General features: G+C 37.8%; 1 long non-coding RNA gene across 1 annotated transcript in view; it reads left to right on the forward strand.

Moving 5' to 3' along the window:
* Positions 1–12,216, forward strand: part of LOC128150764 (uncharacterized) — a 113,019-nt gene that overhangs the window by 10,419 nt on the left and 90,384 nt on the right. Inside the window, exon 4 of the long non-coding RNA XR_008238166.1 lies at positions 9,918–9,979. This is a non-coding gene — a long non-coding RNA (uncharacterized LOC128150764). The remainder of the gene's footprint in view (positions 1–9,917; positions 9,980–12,216) is intronic.

The following is a 12,216-nucleotide window of genomic DNA, read 5'->3' on the forward strand; positions in this document are numbered from 1 at the left end:
CTGCAACAAATGGGTAATTACAAAGAGAACTAGGTGGTGGGGGTGGGAAACCAGAGGAATTATGAGGTTTTATCTAATTTCCATCCCTGCAGCACTTTTGGTTGGAAAACAGAAACTAAGTGTGCCTCGTTACTGCGTGAAATAAATAAAACAAAACCAGAATGCTGTGGTGGCTTCTTGATCTGTAAAGCATGCAAAGCTAAAACCACCACATGCAAAAACGATCACAAGAAGAGTGAGTGCAAGCTGAAGGGTTGGTGATACTCGCTCTTTGCAATGCACGCAGCTCACAGTTCTCAGCACAGCTGACCTCTTGGGAACTGATAGGAAGTCCTGGCTCTGCTTGAGTCAATGGGAATTTTGCTGTGGACTTCAGGGAAGCTGGAACTTCACAGCATAACCCATGTTGTGCAATATATTGTTCCGGGCTCTTAAAACCTTGCAAAATCTCATAGGTGGGCAAATATGCATTTGTAGTGCTCTGGGTCTTCTGTTTAGCAAGAATGGGAAATTAAAGGCAACCCATTTTCACTACAGCTAGCTAGGCTCCTGGTAGTGACATACTGTCTTACCCATGAAAATTAAATACATAAATGTAGAACTAACATGACTAAGTGGTCTCATGTTGCTCATTCCGCTTGTTTGTATGTGCCGTCCCCTCCCTTTGTGCTGTCCTCTTAAACTGCTTCAGCGCACACAGGCTTTGGCAATACTTAGAGGAAGGGGTTCTGGTCTTGCTTGGTCTTTAGGCACTAAGGTCCACATCCTCACTCCCATTCATGTTGTGGGCCTCAAGTAGTAGTTGTGGTAGTTAATATTCAGTCCTGTTACTAAGATAAAGTACTTTCTGTTAAGTAAACTGGCACCTCTGATTGTAACATTAGCAACAGAGAAATGCCATGTTCAGCAAGTGAATAGAGATTAATTTTTGGTCCTTGTTCTTGGATATCCTTTACAGATGTGCCACATCCCTAAGGAAGATATAAGAATGTTTTTGTCTGAAGAATATCTTTTTGTCAGCTTTGAATGTGGAGTCCTATAAGGCTGCCCATATCATTACAAAAGTGTTTGTCCTGTTCACTCCATTTATTGAGTTCTTCCTGCTAAGTCAGCCAAAACTTTATTTTCACTGTATGTGAAAGATCTGACTGGTTTCAGTAGTTTATGTTTGGGGGCAGCGCAAATTCAATTCATTTACCACTCAAAAGCTGGGCATTCGTAACTGAAATGGCTGGGGTTCCTTGTGTCTCCTTCCGTTGTCTCTTATCTCTGCAAGGCTTAGGGACAAGGACGAGATTTAGAGTCCTTTGGAGAACTTAAAAATGGAAAAGCTACATACTGTATCTTTTTCATTTAAGTAAGCCCGCCTAAATAAATGTACAGATGAAATGGCAAAAAGCTGGCAATAAAACGATGCGAAGCCTGAGGTATGTATTTCTTGTGTAGCGCATTGGTAGGGGTCCCAAAGCAGGTCCCTATATCCTTTTATACACCAAAGCTGTAGACGAGTGGGAACTTAGGACTGAAATAGCACCATTAGTAGCTTCCAGTAATCTGTTCCTGTGGTGGGAAAGGCATTGCTAAGGAAACAACAACACTTATTTTAATGAGAGTTTGAAAATCACTTCAGCAAATCACAGTATTCATAAGGTGACATGCCAGGGTGAATTGACCTTATAAGGTCCACTTCAGGAAATATCATGGTATTATTTCCCAATATTTTGAACCTGGCCTTTTCCTATAGAAGCTCCAAAAATTTTAACATCTGTAGAGGAAGCAGCTGGGATCTTAGAGGTAGAGACAGCTTGCTACACCAGTCAATAGATATCCAAATTAAGATGCCACATCAAGAACTTTTCCTTTCAGGAAAAACAAAACAAAATAAAATGTGAGGTTTATTTCTGTGGTGGCTCATCCGGAGAAACCCTCTAATGATTGTATTGTGTTCATAAGTATGACACAAAATCAGCAGGGTGTAGCTAGTGGTGTAGGATTTGGAACATTAATTTAAGGCAGAAAAATAAGCAGGAAGAGAACTGATTGCCAAGGGTGTGTGAGAATCAGTTGGGGTAGGATTTGCTTTGTCAGTGTTGTAACCAGCCTGTGAGTGCTCCTTCTGAAGTCTGCAAATTGCGCACATAATATAGCTGCCCACACACTACGTGTTTAATGCCAGCTGTGGTTGGTGGTTTTTTTTTTTTTTTTAAAGTATAGATGAATAAGGGAAATTATATTTAAGCTTGTTTAAGTTGGGCATGTGACACACCAAAAAAATTGCCAGCTTATTTTCCCAGCCTTGCTTTCTGCAAGAGCCCAAATAGCTTCAGTTGTCTTAGAAATCCACAGTGATTACAATGTATTTATTTATTATTATCCATGCAGACACAAAATGACCTTGGCAAAGAAGAAGCCAAAACAATTCCTTGATTTTGGGAGAAAAATTATTCAGCCCCCATCTCTCTTCCACCCACAGCCTCCTTCTGGGGGCTGTGACTTTGTCTTATGCTTCAGCAGGAAACATATTTTTGGCTGAGTTTGAACTCTCTAGAGTGTGTTGGATCTTACAGGTATACTGTCAAATGCAGTTTGTATTGGACGGGAGGTGCTTCACTTGAGTACATCAAAGTGCTAAGGTTTCCTGTAAAATTGATCTTCATGGTTTTCCATACATGACTAGTTATTTATGTTTTGTTATTACACAATTTCAAAGAATGTAAAAGTTAAAGGGAAGAAACACTTTCTGTGCTCTGTAAGAGGGATGTGGGACCAAGTTCACTTCAGCAGAGAGCTGAGTAAATTGTTGAGAAGCGTGATAAAATAAGATTGTACAGTCTTCTGGAATTTTGTGTGGGTCGATGAATAGAGTAGGGAAGTATGTTCCATTAATTTCTAAGGGATGTTTCCTATGTATTGATGAAGGGGCCTGAGTTCTGTTCAACACCATGGATGATATAACTGGAGATCATTAAATGAATTAGCTGTATTAGGTGTTCTACCCAGTCATGTTTTACAGTGAAAATCACGGCGTCAGACCAGATATTCATTTAATGAAATACCAGCAGTGGCCTTTTCTTATAAGGTCAGGTATAGACCCTCTAAACTTTTGGAAATTGGCAGCTTAAGAATATCTTGTGCTGGGTTATTGTGTTTAATAGACATGGGCATATTTATCTTTCATGAACTGATCAAATCCCTTTCATAAAGCATTCTTACTTTTGATTTTCACATATCCTATGGCAACAAATTCTTTTGTTTGTTTTACATCATTTTACATGGTAGTCCTACTTTATTCTTTTATTGTGAAAAATAATGACTAGTCATTCCCTGTTGAACCATATTTCCTTCAAGTTATCTCTTTTCAACTAAAGTGTTATTTTATTTTGTTTCCCACTGTGTAGAAGCTTTTTCATATCTGTCATCTCTTTCTAGTAAAGATCTCAGTCAAACAAATGATCTAGAATTAGAAAGTATAGAACAATCTCTATGTCATACACTCTGTCCTCCAATCCATTGGTCGAAAAGCAATGAGAAAGAGAAATTATTTAAAAATATTCTTCAAGACTAGATACAATTCAGGATCTGAATCTGTGTGCCACTCCATACTCCCTCCTATAGTGGATATAACGTGCTTTCAAGGCTTGAGAGCAAGTGTTAAAGACAAAATATAATTAAAGATGGAGATCTAAAAAAAAAAAAAAAGTGAGATGTGCTTGCCAAAGCTAGATCATAGCCCATTAAACAGGTATTTAAAACAACAGCTTGTCCAGAAAAAGTATATCTGTTCTAGATGTTTGCAGCAAAACATTTGCTAGAGAGCAACAGGGAGGGGACTCCTAGTGTTAGACTGTAGGATGTGAGGATTTGTACAGGCACTGCGGGTAAGGAACTGCTTGAAGGAGAGAGGAGAGTGGGTTCTGTTGAAAGGGGAAGTACTGGGCAGGAAGGAAGGTTACAAATGAAGATCCTTGGTGATCAGTCAGGGGACTGGATATGTTTTATACTTTTATTAATGACTTTGGCATAACAAGACATAGAATGTTGAGGAAATTTGATGATGATATACAGTTGGGACCCATTGCTAATGCAGAAAGGGCAAGAATATCTTACAGGAAGAAATGGATGTCCTCTAGGTTTGGAGTAATAGGAACAGGCTGAAAGTAATGGAATGAAGTGCAAGGTCTTGCACTTCGGGATCACTGACAATTTCTGATATAAATTGGAAGCTCATTGTTTGGAAATAATGGAGGAACGGACAGACCTGGGTATATTAGGTGATCACAGGATAGCTAGTAGCCAGCAATATGTTCCAGGTACAAAAGGGCAAACGGAATTTGAGATTGACCAAGTCTTCCCAGTTGAAATAAGGAAGTATTTGTGTCTGACAAGGCATGATAAAGCTGTATCTGAATACCATGTACAACTCCAATTTTCCTTGTTGAAAAAAGGGGAACTCAAGCCACAACAAATCCACAGAATATTTACCAGGATCATGGGAATGATAAGCTTATCTGCAAGAAGAAACAAAATTGGCAATCATTTATTTAGCCTAGCAAAATGAAATCTGAGATATGACTTATAAATATATCCATGGGAAAAAATGCCAGAAAAGCAGTGCTATTTAAAAGACAACAATTAAACACAAACAAATCGATATAAACTGGCCTTGAGGAAATTTGAGCTGCAGTTTAGATTTCTAACTAACAGAAGAGCCAGGTTCTGGAACAAGCATAGTGGGACATAATGAGAAGAACTAACTAGGTTTATTATGGTGCTGTATCAGTTTATCAGAGGAATAGTACAGTATGCTTTTCTGTGGATGAAGCTAATGGCATGACCCAAAAGTCTTATGGAGGAGCTTTATAACTTCTTGCTTAATCATAAGTTACTCCCCTTTGGTTAGCACTTGGATGGCAACATTTTAAGGAGTGTGTAGAAATTACGTGAAATTTTATTTTTGATTCAGTGGTTAAACTTGAGAATCGGTAATGCCTTAAGATATTTTCACTGTAGTAGATCAAACCTTGATGCTGTAGAGAAAAATACCCTTTCTAGGAGGCCACAAAATGTAACAAATCCTTATGGTTTTGGAAGTGAAGGCATTAAAGCTGCACTAAAGGTCATCTGTCATTACCCCTCTTGAAAGACTAGCAAATCAGTGTGCAGAGCTAGAAGCTGCTCCACAGTGCCAATATTTATTCCAAATTTCATGGATTTCCAGATTTTCACATGCTTTGTTATAATTTATTTTTTATAACATTCATTTTTCACCAATTAATAGTACAAATGGCTTCCTTATTCCACTTAATGCATTTAGATGGACCAGGCCTTTTTACTTCCCAATAAAGAAAATATTTGACATTCCCAGTTTAACTTGTGTTTATAACTTGCTCAAAAATACATTTGCTAAAGTCCCTTCTTATCCGTTTCCATCTCAGAGCACCCAAGGAAGGAAGGTGTCATGAAACCAGAATAATTTTCTTCTTATTAAAAGGACTCTCTTAATTTATACACAGCCAAAATCTTGTTGATAAAATTGTCAACATATTCGTGGTCTAATCAGAATGACATGGTATTCAAAGAAGAATATTTCATAAGTATTTCCCATTCATAACAATAGAATGCAGCAGTGTATGAAAATAAATATGCTGTGTGGAAATTTATATAGACGTCAATCAGTGTTTTATGTTCTCTGGTCAAGATAAGCTGTACTTTTGAAATCCTCTAAAAGCTGCTGTAATACTTCTGTTTCAGAAGAAAAACAATTGTCCTTCTGGCAGGATTAAGTCCATGACAGCTTTTCTCCTTATTTTTTTTTCCTTTTGATGTGCATGTCACCATAGGTTCATATATGTAAGATTTTTAAAGCCCAGCAATGCCAAAACTCCTCCTCTTCTTTTAGCCAGATGTTTCATTTTAGAAACATCTTTTTCAATGAAAGTAAAGTAGATTCAAACTTTTGAAAAGTGGATTAACATAAAATAAATATCCTAGAATACTTGCAATTGAAAGTTAAGTTCTTCTGACTGAAACAAAAAATGACACCAAAGGGGCTTTTAAATGATGATTCACGTGCTAATTGGCTAAAATTCTTTTTTTCATATGCTAACGTTTGCGCAGCTGTGTTTGTAATATATCCTGAAAAATTTAAGATGCATTACTTAAGATATGTTTCTATGCTCTTTGTGGTTTTAGGAGAACTTCTCTTGAAAGAAGGGCTTTTGTTCAGGGAACTTGCTATGCTCATTACTCACAGGAAGGATGGTGATGTTTTTCTCAATGTTATGTCTCAAAAAAAATTGTAGAACCCACAATCTCAAAGTTTGCATACTGGTTTGACACAATAATGGTTTTCCATGTGAAGTTTTTATTTTGTATGACTTCTGTAGTTGGGACAATTACTGAAATGTGAAAAACTCTTCATATATATACCACTGCACTGTACTCCAGATAAACATGAGTAACACTGTTGATCAGATCTTCCACATTAAATACAGAAATACCGTTCTTTTATGTATGCATTCCTCATCCATATACAATGCAGGTTAATGCATTCTGACATTTCCACACAGCTCTCCTCTAGCATCCTAATCTGGCTGCATATTTCACAAATAATCTGACGTGTGCAGCTATCTTGAAGTTTTTAGTACATAGGTCAGGTAACATTTCCTTGCTGAATGGTTAAATAAAGTGACTGTTTTCTGAAGGTCATCTAAATAAGAAAATAAGAAATGCCTTACTGGATCAGAGGAGCTCTGTGGCTCCAACCATTGCAACAGGAGACACTATAGGGAGTGCACATGAGCCTTACCACTTGCTGTGGTCCATTCTCCTTAGACTCCCCAGGATCTGCAGTTGTTATATAGGGATATCAGTGTGTACAGCCCACCAATAATCATTGTATATTATCCACTTATGGACCTATTGTCTGTGAATTTGTATAATCCCTTTCTGAACCTGCTGGTACGCTCTGTCCTTGCCACAGGCAGCAAGGTCAGGAAGTGTACTGCCTGCTGTGTAAAGTACCTTATCTGTTTTGGTTTAGGTGTTAATTCAGTGCCTCCTAATAGCACCCAAATTGCAGGATTTTTGTAAATAAAATTTCTACATTCATTTTTCACATTTCCTTCATTGTTTTGGGAATTCTGATTGTATTCCCCTTTGATCTTCTCTCCAGATTGATAAATCCTAGACTTTTTTTGCTCTCCCCTTGTAAGTCAACTGCTGCAAACCGTTGATCACTTTAGCTGCTCTCTCTACATATTCTCTACTTCTACTATTTCTTTTCAAGATGCAAAGACCAGAACCCATGTAATTTCTGATGCTGAGTGAACATCTGACATTGCTGATTTCCCTAAGGCTATATTTCATCCTCTGTTGGCCTTAATAATGTCTTACCTTTAGTGCTTAAAGGTAATGGTAGATTCACTGAATTTCAGTTCTCTAGAAAATGGACATTGCAGTAGAAGGATTAAAAGTAAGTAGCATAGCTGTTGACAAGATAAACCCAGAGAGCTAAATACACAGTTGTTTAGGCTTCCCTGAAGGAATCAAGTTTGACTGGATATGGAACTAAACTATCTGAACTTGACAAAATAGGTGAGTGGAATGTATACATGTGAAAATAGAATAAGAGTTTGATAAAGCTGGCTATATCTTTAAAACTTATTTTTAAATTAATGTAAGCTGATTGTATCTTCATGAGAAAGCTGTAGCCATCTGTATGAAACATGGAAATAACTAGATTATTTTGAATGGTTTAACAAAGCAGTTGCAGACTAGCTCATAAAAATCCTTTTCTAGTGCCATAGTCCTATGATGGGAAAGGGCCATAAAGACTTTAGCAGTTTTGAATGTGACCTCATCATTAACTGTGGCTTCTTTATTGATGGTTTAGAACAAAGTGTGGACGTAGTGCTGTTAGGGCTGATGCACCCCACAGTTTATAATGATGTGGAGTAATCAGCCCTTCCTTCTACTGACTTCACATCCAATTTAAAAAAAGTGAAAACAATCCCATCTTCTTCTCTTGATTGGTACTGAAGGCTGCGATTATGAACTTCCTGAATGGAAATTTCCTTCTGAGCTAAGAAGCTGACTCTGCTCTTAAGTCCAATAAAACTATTTTAATCCAAAAGCTCTAAATCTAAGCCATAGGGTTCTGGAAGAGTTATCTTACTAAGCTCAAAAGATATCTCTGCTTAAGTCTTGAGTCCTTCCTTTTTTTTTTTCCTATCTCATTTTTGGTCTTTTCAAATATTGTTGCTAAACTGCTCTCCCTTTCCTAAGCTTCAGCTTCTCTTTCTCTCTCACTCTCTCTCTCATCAGACCCAAAATCCTGATGTCTACAGATTATAACAGTTCATGTTTTTCCACTTTCCCTCATTTTCTCATGTTTACTTGCTTCCTTCTTTCCCCAGCTTTTTCTCCTGACACAGGTGGTGTTCTCTCTTATTTTGGAATGGTCTTACAAAACAATATAATATAGCTTTATCTTCAGTTTGGCAGCTGCTGCTGTACTTCACATGCTTAAAGACAGGTGGGTACAAAAATTAGTTACTGTGAGGTACAAGTGAAAGGGAAACCACAGTTCACAAGGTATGCTGTGTTAACTGCCTTTGTCAGTGCTCTGGTTCTGCTGTAAGATGAACTTCATGGTGCAGTTACAGGTAGAGGAGAGAAGGCCAAGTTAACTCATACCTGTGACAGTTAGTGGTGTGTAAGGGCACACACAGAAGTTACCATGGAATGACAGACATTTACGGTATATATATCACTACAGATATAACTTAGCTTTCAGGTAACCTCCTGGTAGTCTGTGAGGAATGCAAATAACTTTCTGTTTGACTGACATCATAATCCACTTCTGGTTGCCAAACTGATAGCAGCAATGTAGAGAGTTCCTCACCGGGTGAGTGCTGAAGCATCTGCCCATGGCTAGCATGGGGTCATCATCCTAGAAGGAGCTTTGAGGCTAGAAGGAAGCAGAGCCACTGTGGCTGTGTAGCAGGGGCCATGGACAAAGCAAGCTTACTGTTCCACTGGAAGGGAGAAAGAAACCTAGCTGTGATTTTTGGTTTTGCTTAAAAAAAAAGAAAAAGTAGTCTTGGGCATACGTAGGAAGTAGTAGAGACAAAATGGAAAAGGCTACCTATCGTTTTGACTTGTTTCCTTTCATCATTTTAAAGACGGTGCAAAGTTTGGTCTACAGCTGTGCCTTCCATCGATGAAGCCATGTGGGCAGCTTCACTGCCCCGTCTCCTTTAAGTTTCAGGTATCATCTCCTCTGCTGATGTATGCTTCATTGACTTGTTTGTCTTCTAAGCTTCATGTAAACTTACTGTATTTCTCTAACCAAGCCTGGAAAGCGGAAAAGAAATGCACATATTCTGCCTCTATAGAGAAAGAATGAAGGGAGATAAACAAGGAAAATAAATAACAAATCAGGAACAAATATGTAGTTACTTTTTTATCCCTATTTTCCTGTTCATTCCTTGGAGTGTAGGAATAACTAATTTCTCATTTCCACCACTAATAAATACTGCTAGCACTTTAAAGTCAAGACCACATATCCCATAGTTCCCCGAGGCATTTCCCAGGAGTACAAAGAAAGAGCTCAGAGTTTTTGAGAAGGGCATGTCTCTGGGGAAATGTTTAGCAGAGGTAGGACTGTTTTCAGTCTCGTGTCTTTGTTCTGCGATAAGTGTAAGATAATGCCCTTCACTGAAGTTGATAAAATTGAGGTGAGCTGAGTTAATCCTTCAAAAATCTCTGCCACTTTTCCACCTCTGTTGCTCCATAGCAATGTATGTGTTTCACCCCAAGTTATTGTTAATCTTCACTGCACTCCTGTCTTACAACGTGAGGCTGGAGGGACAACTCCTCATAGCAAGAGACTAATTTCTGATTCTGTGTTGTAGGTAGTGAAATACAGGACTACTCATATATCTACTGGTTGAAAAACTTGATACTCTGATGGTAGGTGAGTGCATAAAAACACATTTCTGCAATGCTTTGTCTGGGGGTAAGAGTGCTGTGCATCAGATGGAAGTAACTTCTGCCTGATTTACTCGTGTGGGCTGTGTGATGCGATACAGAGTTATAATCTGCATAAGTACATAGATTACTAATGGTTATATACTTAGCTAGTTCTGTTCTGTTACTGCCAAAACGTTATTTATTTCAGTAACTCTATGTGGCGATGGGTTTCACAGGTTGTATGAAGAAATGCTTCCTTTTCTTAGTTGTAAACTTAACTAAATGAAACTGGGCTCTAAATGTGTGTATATAACTTTTGACCTTGCATTTTGAGAAGTGGAGCAGGTCCTCTTTTTTCTTCAGAAGATCTTCACTTGATTAAAAAGTTTTCGTTGCCTAAGTTTTGCTAGTTACATCACATATAGCAAAAATAAACACACCAGCTGATGAATGGAAGACAAGTTACAAGGCTAGGAGAGGGGGGGTTGTCACCTATACTTGCACAGAAAAATTAAGATTTATTCTCTCTTTGTTTCTGTATGCAGTATGTTTCTTGCAGCCAAGCTGAACTTCTGCATTTAAACACATAAGTTATGTATGAGCTTCATTTTAAATACAAGGATAATCCCATCACTTACATTGAGTTCATTTGTAGAGACTTTGCTGAGTTGAAGTTTTAATTGCACATATTTTTTAAAATCCTGCAACACTTAAAACAATGATCCAGGTATAGGATCTTTGCATTGACCTCCTAAGGTAACAGGAGCAGCATTTGAAAACACAATTTTACTTAACAGATTTGAAAATTAATTTAATTATAAATAACTATGAAATGTTTTCGTTGACAGATGTCTAAGGACATTTCAAATTAGGGTAAGCATCATTATTGTCCCTTTATACCTGAGGAAACTGAAACATGTAGAGGTTAAGTGCTTGCAGGAGTATTAGAACCAGGGAAACTTATGAAAGCCTTGTCAGTTCATCCGCTGAATCCAGGCCAGAGCCTTAGCAATAGGCCCAGACTGCTTAAAAATTCTGGCTAAGTATACTTTCATATATTTTCATAATTCTCACTCCTCAATCAAATTAGATGTAAGAATTAGAGGCCCAGTCATATATGTCTTGAAGGTTATGAAAGTCTTGTTCTCAAGTTCACTGGGGGTAAGAGTGAGCCTTCAATTCCCAGAAGTTACCTATCATTTATTGTTTTCCTTGTTTCAGGTGTGTTCTATTTCCTAAGCCTTTTTCTATGGACCTATAAAAGAGAAATGATTCTCTATTTAACAGTTTGATTAGAGAAAGGTTAACCTGGGGGGTGGGGTTAATTTATTCAGTACTGCCTCTTTTTAGTCAAAGTTGTTGATTCTTTGTGTGATTATCTGGAAGCATCACTATTTCTTCATTTATGGCTAGTTTACATATTTGGGGGGGGAAACAGACTACCACTGGAAAGAGAAATGTTGTTTTTTTAAGAACACAGCTAATTTAACAAAACCAGGCTATTAATGGAAACAAAAATATTCAAATGTTTGTTGGACCTACATGTATTTGAATCATTCAGTTGAAAGGATTTGAAGGCCAGGCTTGTATTCCACTTAAGACACAGTAGTGACAGAAAATGATTGCACTTCATTTAGGTATTTCTTCAAGTTACCTAAAGGCATAATATTTGCAACCCCAACTTAAATACCCAATGAAATTAATTTAATTGTAAGGAAGCTATTTGATATTGTTATGGCACTGTATGTCTTCACATTTGACAAGTACCAGCATTTAACCTTTTAATTGAAAATTACTTTGGGGATCCTGCCAGAAACTGCAAACTGAAAACGCTAACCCCCATTACTGAGTCATGTAATACAATAGGTACAAAGTCAGATGTCCTTGACCGGCACACTCTGGGGCTGTGTGGGTGGGAAGTTCTGTGTCCTTCCAGAATGAACTTCCTTCTGCTACAAAGGCTGATTGTACAGTTCAAGGATCGTTTCATTATTTCTGTATACAGATACTTTTAAGAAGATAAATTTATTATTCCCCCTTACAAAAGTGCTTTTACTTGATATTGTTTAAGGCAGGAGCCGTGCTTCAAGGGGAAGAAAAGTTTTATTATTTTTTTAATGTCTGGATTTTTTGAATATGTGGATTTTTATATGGGGTGGGGGTGCGGAGGGAGGGGAGGGAGACAGGGAGAGGTATTCCCTTACATCTTCCAAAAGAATCGGAGTTGGAAGCTGCAATAAG

The sequence above is a fragment of the Harpia harpyja genome, chromosome 14 (genome assembly GCF_026419915.1).
Source record: "Harpia harpyja isolate bHarHar1 chromosome 14, bHarHar1 primary haplotype, whole genome shotgun sequence".
Taxonomy (NCBI): domain Eukaryota; kingdom Metazoa; phylum Chordata; class Aves; order Accipitriformes; family Accipitridae; genus Harpia; species Harpia harpyja.